Genomic DNA, 10,887 nt, shown 5'->3' with positions numbered 1-10,887 from the left:
CACACGCTCTCGCCACTTACCGCCATGTACACGTCATGTATCTCGGCAACCTTCAAGCGGAAGCCTGGTGAGGGAGTCGGCCACGACCTAACTAACCACACAAGACTCTAGTCCAGGTTTATCGCCTATTCGGGTTCCATCCGCAAGGAAATCCGGCTGGGGTTTCACTCACGGCCCCGGACGATGTGTGCAGGGTTCCCAAGCCCACCTCGCCGGATGGATCTACACTTGGTACACCGTGCCACTTGTGCCTAGTCTGTCCCAAGCCCGCCTGGCCGGGTGCCACTTGGTAGACTACTAACACTACCTACAAACACCAGAAACTAATTGCAACTCCTGGACAGAGATCAAGTTGGTTAATAAGTCGAGAGAGCTTGGAGCGCCCGGAGGCCAATGTGTGGTAGTAGCTAGTCATTGTACAACATACACAGAACTCAGTGCTTAAGGACGGTTCTAGTGAGACAACCCACCATGTACTCCTACATGGCCTCTCACCGCTACCTTTACCAAATCGTCTTCACACACTTAACTCTCAGCACCAGAACATATCGTAACAGTCCAATTCATTCCCAATGAATCAGACCTGACAAAACACTAAGCAATAGCAGGCATGGCATGGTAGGAACACAACATGGCTCAATCAACTCCTACACATGCTAGTGGGTTTCAACTATTTACTGTGGCAATGACAGGTCATGCAGAGGAATGGGTTCAACTACCGCAGCATAAAGTAGCAGTTGTATCGCTGTTGTCCTAATGCAATAAAAGAGAGTAGGAGCAAGAGATTGGGATTGTATCGGAATGAACAAGGGGGGATTGCTTGCCTGGTAGATCAACAGAGGGGCACTGCTCCTCAGGCAGGTACTCTGGAACACTCTCTGGAGCAGGACCTATCGAGAAGGAACGGTGTCGATAATCAATACACAAGCATATGCAACCATATGATGCATGAACATGGCATGAAGATGTGATGTTGTTTGAGCTAATGCAACTAGCGTCATTTGGTTGAAGTCCATTTGAACCAAAGATTCAAATGCAAGTCCAAGATAAGCTCTTATAAATGCTATTTATGTGTTTTCACTTATACAGTAGGCATAAGTTGGTTTGTCATGCATGAAACTAGTACAGATGGATAGATTGAATTTTTCTGATAATTTTTCATATATAAATTATTTAAATCTGAGCTACGGTTGATTTTCTCTGAATTTTTGAAGTTTATATCATTTTCTGGATTTTCTTGATTTAAATTAAAACCAGAAAAGAATAACTGCGTCAGCATTGTGTCATGCCTACGTCAGCAGGTCAACAACGCTGACCAGGTCAAACCTGACGTGTGGGGTCCACATGTTAGTGTCACAGGTTAAACAGGGGGGTTTAACTTATCCTAGTTACAGGATTAGTGGCGCTGGGGCCCACTGCTCAGTGTCAGGGGTTAGGTTAGGTGGTGATTAGCACTAAGCTAATCACCTGACCGACGGGGCCCACTGTCAGTCCGGCGAGGTCGTCGCCGGCGACCACGGGAGAGAGTGAGAGAGGTACGGGGCAGCGCGTGGCGTCGTCCAGGGCGTCCAGGGCGACGAGGGGGTGAGGCAGACAGGCAGGAGGTAGCCGGACGCATGGCCGCGCGCACCGAGCGCGTGCCCCTGTCCTCCTGGCGCGAGGAAGGAGATGACTGGCACGGCCAGCTGGCTGGGCCGGCCTGCTGGGCCGCTGGGCTAGGCCAGGCTGCACAGTGATGGGATGCACAGGAAGGTAAGTGCAGGTGGGTTTTCTTCCTTTCTTTCTATTTTTGTTTTCTGTAATTTGTTTTGATTTAGTTTTAAACACTAAATCATTTTATTTACTTCTGTCAATGTTTGTCGGAACTAGTTGGATTGCTCCAAAACTCATCACCAATTAACAAAATTTTTGGACATATATTATATATATAACAAATATATATCAAAAGCAAATAATTACTGGATTAATGCCAATGGCCAAAATAAATATTTATGTGCTCCTAAAAATATTGGTTTGAATTTTATCTCTGACCAATATTTTCAAAGAGCAACATGAACATTTTCTTGGATCTTTTTGGAGCAATTTTTATCTGGGTTATTTCTAGAAATGATTTCTGAGGGTTTCACAAATCCCCATTTCAAATTTAAAAGAAATTTAAACATGATGCACACATGACTAGCTAGTCTAGGTCATACCAGAACTAGGTATGTGACAACTCGCCCCCACTTGGAAGAATCTCGTCCCGAGATTCAGGGGTCGGCGGAAAGAAAGTGGGGTACTCCAGTCGAAGACGATCTTCTCGCTCCTAGGTAGCTTCTCTCTCGGCATGATGAGACCACTGAACCTTGAAAAACTTGATGTTCCGACGCCGGGTGACACGCTCTGCTTGATCAAGAATGCGAACAGGTACTCTCGATATGTGAGGTTATCTTGGAGATCAAGCATTTCGTGGTCCACTCCACGGATGGGATCCGAGAAGCGACGCCTGAGTTGAGAGACGTGGAAGACATCATGAACTTGAGAAAGATGTGGGGGTAGTTCCAGCTGGTAGGCAACCTCTCCCCGTTTAGCAAGAATGCGAAAAGGACCAATGTAACGAGGAGACAACTTGCCCTTGATACCGAAGCGATGGGTACCCTTTAAAGGGGTAACCCGAAGGTAAGCCTTGTCGCCAACTTCATAAGCCACTACCTTATGACGACGGTCATACTGGCTCTTTTGATGAGACTGGGCTATTTTCAAATTCTCACGAATGATGCGAACTTGCTCTTCTGCCTCCTGGATCATATCCGGTCCAAAGAATTGTCTTTCACCGGTTTCTGACCAGTTCAACGGTGTTCGACATCTTCGTCCATAGAGAATCTCGAAAGGAACTTTCTTGAGACTGGATTGGTAGCTATTGTTATAAGCAAACTCGGCGAAAGGAAGGCACTTCTCCCAATCCATATCGAATGAGATAACGCAAGCTCTAAGCATGTCTTTGAGAATTTGGTTGACCCTTTCCACCTGACCACTTGACTGAGGGTGGAAAGCGGTACTGAAAAAAATATGGGTTCCCATGGCAGTTTGGAAACTCTCCCAGAAATGAGAAGTGAAAAGACTACCACGGTCTGAATTGATCTCTAGTGGAACACCATGTAGTGATACTATCCGAGAAATATATAAGTCAGCGAGCTGACTACACTACAAAAAAAGACACATCCGTGACATTTTGGGCCGAACGAAACTCTTTTCTGTCATACTTATGACACTTCTATGACGATAATTGTGACAAAATCTGGTATCATCATAGATGTGGTCGGGTCCTAATTCTATGAAAAAAATCATGACAGAAAATGGGCTTTTCGTCCTGGGCAGGCCGCAGACGCAGCTGCATGACATTCTTTGGGTCGTCCTTGACGGAAAAAACCGTGGTAGAAGCGAGGGCGCGGAAAATATCAGGAAGTCCCCAGTTACGGTGGGTGGTCGGGGGCCGAACGATGCGCGTTTCTCTTGTACGTACGCACGTGTGTGCGAGGCATTGGGCTCTAACTGAACCCGAGCGAGGCGTTGGGCTCTAACTGAACCCGAGCGTTTGCACTACAGGCTACGCGTTACTGAACCCGAGCGATGGATCGATGGCTGTTAACTGAACCCGATCGAGCGATTCCTTCGCTACTGCTGCTAACTGAAGCCGATCGATTGTGCCTCTGGATGAACAGTGAGCGTTGCTAGGGGGTTTGGATGAATAGTTCCCGGTGGGGGTGGATGAATAGGACCTCGTGGCGTTGCCTCTGGATGAACAGTGAGCGTTGCTGGGGGGTTTGGATGAACAGTTCCCGGTGGGGGTGGATGAACAGGACCTCGATCGTTCGAGCCGGTTGGGGCTGGATGAACAGGACCCCGTGGGGGGCAGGATGAACAAGACCACCCCGTGGAGGGCAGGATGAACAGTAGATGGTGGAGGGCTTGATGAACAGTAGCCCCGTGGAGGGGTAGTTGAATAGGAGCCCGTGGAGAGGGTTGGTTGAACAGTAGCCGGTGGAGTAGCGCGCGGTGGAGGCTGGATGAACAGGAGCCCGTGGATGAACAGTCGCAGGTGGAGGCTGGAGGAGGTCGACGGTGGATGAACAGTAGCCCGTGGAGGCTTGAGGGGGTCGACGGTGGAGATGAACAATATCCCGTGGAGTCCCGTTTTGCGGTAGGCCACACCCCTCCCGATGAACAGGACCCCCGTTTCGACCGTAGCGCTCCAACACAAGTCTGTTTCCTCCATTTTGCGGTACGCCACACCCCTCCCGACCAATAGGACCCCCATTTCGATCGTAGGAGTTTCGTTTCCTCCGTTTTGCAGTACGCTCGACCCCTCTTGATGAACAGGATCCCGTTTCGAACGTGGCCGGTTGAACACAAGGCCGTTTCCTCCGTTCTGCGGTATGCCAGGCCTCGTTTCCATTGGCTGTTCCGTCCAAGCCGGTTGGCTCCCACGCGTTCCGTTTCCTCCTGATGAACACGACGCATTCTGTTGCCTCCCCATGAACACGACGACGACGTTGTTTCTCCATTCCAACCCAGCCATGTACACGAGCCCTGGTCGTACGTACGCGCAAGTAGGCGTTCGAGACCCCGCCCGTATGTACGTACGTGGCCGTATTTACTTTCTTGCACCCTGGCCGCTGTACGTATGTGTACATGCTACGTGCGCGCCTCTACTACGACACGTGCACGCCTCTACATCGACCAGTATGTACGTACACATTCGCGACCAGAATGACAACGCTACGTACGCTTCGACCAGGTGGGTCCCGACTATCATCCACTTCCTTGTCTGCGAAGATGTAGCTGGTGGGTCCCAGCAGTCAGGGGGCGACTTGTTTTTTTGTTTTTTGCCCGGACGCACTTCCTTGCATGCGAAGATGTAGCTGGTGGGTCCCAGCAGTCAGGGGAAATGTATTTTTTTTGCGAAATACGGTGGCCCGTCCGGTGGGTCCTCGCTGTCAGGTAGAGGAATAATTATTTTGCGCGTAATATGGAGGCACTTCCTTGCTGCGTTCGTGGACCCAGCTGTTAGCCTCTCCACGACAGTACTCTTCTGATGGAAGTCGTTCCTTGGCCACGTTGACCACGCCGTGCCGAGAGCACCAGGGCGGTGGACGACGGCGAGGCCTAGGAAGGGGACGACGTGGAGCCAGGGAAGACGCGGCAGTGGAAGCCCGCGCGGAGAGGAGTACGAGGGTTAACCGGTTCGGCTGCGGTGTGAGGCTGCCGTCGCCGCAGGGCCTGGCCAGCGGTGGGAATAGTAGGGGGCGGTGAGGCCTCCGCGGCAGCATAGCCGTTCACGGGAGGCAGGAGCATGCGGCACGACCGTCGCTACTTTGGGCGGCAGGAGCAACAAGACCAGAGGTTGAAGAAGCACTACGGCCGTTGGATGGAACTAAAATCGATCATATTGACTAAGTTGACAAAGCACTCCGTCCCCGTCAACTTAGTAGGCCCACAAGTCAGCCTCCCACCAAGGTGGGTCCCAACCAGCAGAGGGAGTATTCATTTTTTTGTGCGTAATAAGGAGGCACTTCCGGTGGGTCCGAGCTGACAGCGGGGGGAATGCTTTTTTCGCGGAATACGGTGGCCCGTCCGTGGGTCCCAACAGTCAGGGGGCAAACGTTTTTTCGCGAAATATGGTGGCCCGTCCGGTGGGTCCCTGCTGTCAGGCGGAGGAATCATTATTTTCCGCATAATAAGGAGTCACTTCATTGCTGCCGTCGTGGACCCAGCTGTCAGCCTCTCCACGTACAGTCCACGTCCGATGGAAGCCGTTCCTTGACCACGTTGACCACGCCGCGCCGAGAGCACTAGAGCGGTGGACGATGGCGAGGCCTAGGAAGGGGACGACGCGGAGCCGGGGAAGACGCGGCAGTGGAAGCCCGCACGAAGAGGAATGCGAGGGTTCACTGGTTCGGCTGCGGTGTGAGGCTGCCATCACCGCGGAATAACAGAGGGTGTGGGTGAGTAGAGGGATGGCCTGGCCAGCGGTGGGAGTAGTAGGGGCGGTGAGGCCTCCGCGGCATCACGGCCGGCCACGGGAGGCAGGAGCACGCGGCACGACCGGCGCTCCTTTGGGCGGCTGGAGCAAGAAGACCAGGGGTTGAAGAAGCACTACGGCCGTTGGATGGACATCGTACGGTCACTCCAGCTAGAATCGTTCATATTAACTAAGTTAACAAAGCCCTTGGTACGCGTCAACTTAGTAGGCCCACAGGTCAGCTTCCGAAACGGTGCGCCCCAGATGTCAGGGGGAGGAATCATTTTTTGGGGCGGGTGAAGCTAGAATATCCGAGATTGAAGAAGAAGCACGACATCCGTTGGATGGACATCCAACGGCCTCTCCTGCTAGAACCGTGTGTTGACTATAATAAGTTGACAAAGCCTTGAATATGCGTCAACTTCTTTTTTTAGGGGACGCGTCAACTTAGTAGGCCCACAAGTGTGTGGGAGAGAACTTATAGCCCATTTGCGATTTGTAAGAATGTACAACCCATTTTTGAATTCTAATGGAATTTACTACAGCCCATTTACAGTTTGTTAAAAAGTACAGCCCAACCGTTCAAGACAGAATTCAATAAAAATTTCCCACATTTGGATGGGATCCGAAATATTTTTATCCCGAAATTTCTAGTCAGATTAAATATAAGTTTGTATTATGTAAAAATCTAAAGAAACATTGCGCGCGCAACAATTAAAAATTAAGATTTTCAAAATCCATAAATAATATTTTATAAACTAATTCCGTGCTTGGTGCATTTTTTATAGTTACTGCCCAGTTTTTATAATTACATCCCATTTATTGTTTTTTAAAGCCCATTTTCTTGTTAAGCCTAATGCATCCCTCCTAGGAAAGATTTGCAGCCCAGCGGGGCGGAGAATAACAAGTTGACCTTGCCTGGGTATTCCTCAAAAAAAACGTATAGCTGGGCTAGCCATTTTGAGCTTAAAAAAATTAATATCTAGGTTGGATATCTGTCCTGGGCTAGACGGGCCACAGCCTACCCAGTTAATACCCTGCTGTCCTCTGAACAACAATGAAAACATCGCCAAGAAAAACTCTGCAGTGCTCACGCCTCAAAAACACAAATACTGCTCGAGCTGCTTGGTCCCAGCTGTCGGCGCACCTTGTGCAATTCTCTCGTTTATTGACTACATAGGTTGACAATGGTGTGGGACCATGATGTCAGGAAACCAGGAGGAAGCAAAAAAATATAGTTGTACATAATAAGGAGGCACTTGCTTACGTACGGCTATGGCCCTAGTGGGTCCCTTCTGTCAACCAGTCAAAATAAAGTCATCTCCTGAATCCTCATGTTCATTGACCATGTTAACAATGCTCGGCGCCACGGCGAGCGCAACAACTCGAAGGACAACGGAGAGGGCCTCGCGGGCCCTACGGATGGTCTGATACAGTGCCCGCTGCTCATTCAGGAAGCCAGGATCATCGGACACCTATGAGCACCTTCGAGAGACCGAGACGGCATGAAACGGTAAGGCCGCGCTTGGGAGCTCTGGTTTATTTCATAACTGTATTAAGATACAAGTGTAATTTACTCATCATCGGAAACAATGCGTAAAATACAGGCGTAATGAAACCGAGGGCCCGAGGTCTGTAAGTAAAACCGGCGGGTTACGCGTGTAATTTGAGAGACCGGTGTATATTTTACTAATCGAAATCGACCAACCAAGCGCTTCGCCCGAGACCATCTGCTTTTATTTACAAGCGTCAGTTTTACAAGCGGTTTTGGTTGGAAAACGACGATCCAATCACGGCCTAAGATGATGAGTTGGTCGGAAGATCATATGGTTTCACGTCTAACCTACCCGACTTGTCGTATATGCTATGAATGAAACATAAGATGATGAACTTCTTAAGCACAGAAACAACAGAAGAGGATGATCTTCCTAACAAGCAAATCACTGGCATTAGATCGACATGCAAAACAATACGAAGCATTATTCTCTAGAGGCATGGTGAACAGCTCGTGATGCCGCATGCCACAACATTCCAAGCTCAACTTTGCAATCAAACACAAGGCATGGCATTACATAGACAATATTCAGAACAAACTCTTAAAATATCTTACATAAGTCAACATTCATGTGACTATGCATCTCAGCAGAGTAAATATTCACTTCTGAACTGAAGACAGGAATAGGAAAAAACGATCGACGTTGCTCACAGCAAAGGGCGTCCCACTCAAAAATATCAAATGCATGTCTTCTGGCTAACATCAATCAGCAAAAATTGACAAGGTTTTCCAATTCCAATATATTAAACTAATGTCAACTTTGACAAGCTTTTCCCATTCAAAATATGTAATGCCTATGATTGTGGAACGGGCAGGGTTTGTCATCAGTTTGTCATCTGATAGTCCGGTGGCTCAAGGTGACGACGAATGATTAGAGAACCATTCGATGTATTGTGCATGATGAAGTATTATTATGGAGGACACGAACCATCTGAATATTTTGTGCAGTTCCACTAAAATCAAGCTGAGCATCCCTGTGGATTTCGTATTTATATGCTGCTAGAAAACAATGACACATCAGCACACACATGAATATTGGCCCCAGTGTCAACCCACCAATGGTGGACTAATGAACTGAAAGTACGGTAAACAGATTACCATACCCAGATGCCCCATCATTGTTGCTTATAGTGACACTGACAGACTTGGAGTCCTGTCCTGGCTTCTTGGTACTTGTTTGGGCACTTGTTTGCCCAGTGTTCCTTCGAACCACAAGTAAAGTAGCCATCTCTGCAGACTAGTCATGTCACCAGCATCTACTAATACTCTGTAAAGCTTCTCGATCATTCCTTGTGTAATGTAGCGCAAACAATGCCTGCTTCTTTCTGCAAAGTGGTAAGACCAACTGGACCCACTAATGCAGCAGTTTGCCTTAGACACATTGGCTCCTTTTGTGCAGTTCAACTAAAATCAAAGTCGGAATAAAACCGAGCTTTAATTTTGATATCCCTGTAAGCAACAAATGGTATAAGGGAAACAATTACTGAGAAATAACGGTTGATGACTTGTACTCCCAGAAGAAAAACATCTACTGATCTACCTTATCTTAATGGGAAATAAAGCAGGAGAGTAGCATTTTCCAATCAGTGTGATTCATTCATAGTAACTGAGACATTATCTTAACAATGCCTTGTTTCAACATGTATAAAGAACGACAAAGCAGAAAAGTATCATTCCTAAAACAATGCGACTAATTCATTTTAACAGAGACATCATCTTAACAATACCTTGGTTAAACATGTAGAAAGAACTACAAAGCAGGATAGTACCATTTGTAAAACATTGTAACTGATATATAATAATAGAGACATTATTTGAACAATACATTTCTTAAACATGTACTCCGGCCGATCCCTAACAGAAATGTACTCCCGCCGATCCCTAACAAGTGTTGCAGTTTTGAGCTAAGATTCAATAGAGTTCTGAGGAAAGTAGGTACTGAACTTTCAAGACCAAGATTTGAAACAACTCCTGAGATGGATCTAAAAGAGATCTCAACACGTATATGGAAATCCGGTCTCATTTTATGCAGTTCCACCAAAATTAAGCGAAGCAAAATGTCGCAATAGCAACAAGTTGAATAGATATCCCTGTTTTAACAGAGGCAAAAAAGGAATCAATTACTGGCCAATAAAGGAGGATGAAACATGCGGCCACAAAAACGGTAATCCCGCCAATCCCTAACAAGTGTTGCAGTTTTGAAATAAGATTCAGTAGTTAATTCTGAGAGTGGCATTGCTTAATTTTACCAGCGGCATTAGATTAACAAAAAGCATAAACAGTTCCAGGGGAGAGTGGGCACAACAACAACATGTGCTTCCATCTACTTATAAAGGGGGTGATGCAGAGTTTGTTGTAACAAAGCAACAAGCATAATGTCTGGGTTGGTCCCATTTTTGTTCACCACTTAATGGGAAAAGACAGCAATACAATAGCTTCAATTCAACATTTATTTAAAACAGTACGAATACAAGTAGCACAGCATCTCAAAACACACTGCACGATCATGTGGATGAAGGCAAGTACCAACCTGTCATGACGCACATAAGATCACGTACGAATCTGCCAACACGAATAGGAAATCCAATCTCGTTTTGTGCAGTTACTCTGAAATCAAGTAAAGTCGCCGGTGAGACATTTAAGTTTGCTATAGCAATGTAACACCCCGCATGTAACTTGCCATATTTGTAACTCCGACTCTTGCCATTTCTGGCTTTGTGTTATGTTTTTCCCTCCGTTGTTGGGTTTTGTCTTTCGTTTTGTATTTTGTCATGTCATGCATTTTCATATCATGTCATCATGTGCATTGCATTCGCATACGTGTTCGTCTCATGCATCCGAGCATTTTCCCCGTTGTCCGTTTTCCAATCCGGCGCTCCTATCTCCTCCGGTGCACCCCTCTTGTTTTCTTTCGTGTGCGTGTGTCAAACTTTCTCGGAATGGACCGAGGCTTGTCAAGTGGTCTTAATATACCACCCGGAGACTACCGGTCAAGTTTCGTTCCATTCGGAGGTCGTTTGGTACTCCAACGGTTAACCGGACATCCGCAAAGTCCATTTGATTGTCCAGCAAAACCCCCTCTAAAACCAGCCCTAAACCCACCAAACTCTCTTCCATGCTCTAGGTCGTTCGATCATGATCGTGTGGGCGAAAACCGCACCTCATTTGGAGCCTCCTAGCTCCCTCTACCTATTAATACGTGGGCATCCCGAAAATGAAATCGCAGTCTCCCGTAACCCTAATTCCCCTCTCCGCGGGCGGACGCGTCCAGCGCCCGCCGGACTAACGCGCCGCCGCGCCCGGCGAACCAGCGCCCGCCACCTGTCACCGC

This window comes from Triticum aestivum, chromosome 4D (assembly GCF_018294505.1).
Source record: "Triticum aestivum cultivar Chinese Spring chromosome 4D, IWGSC CS RefSeq v2.1, whole genome shotgun sequence".
In the NCBI taxonomy this organism is placed as follows: domain Eukaryota; kingdom Viridiplantae; phylum Streptophyta; class Magnoliopsida; order Poales; family Poaceae; genus Triticum; species Triticum aestivum.
This window is presented reverse-complemented; position numbering follows the sequence as displayed.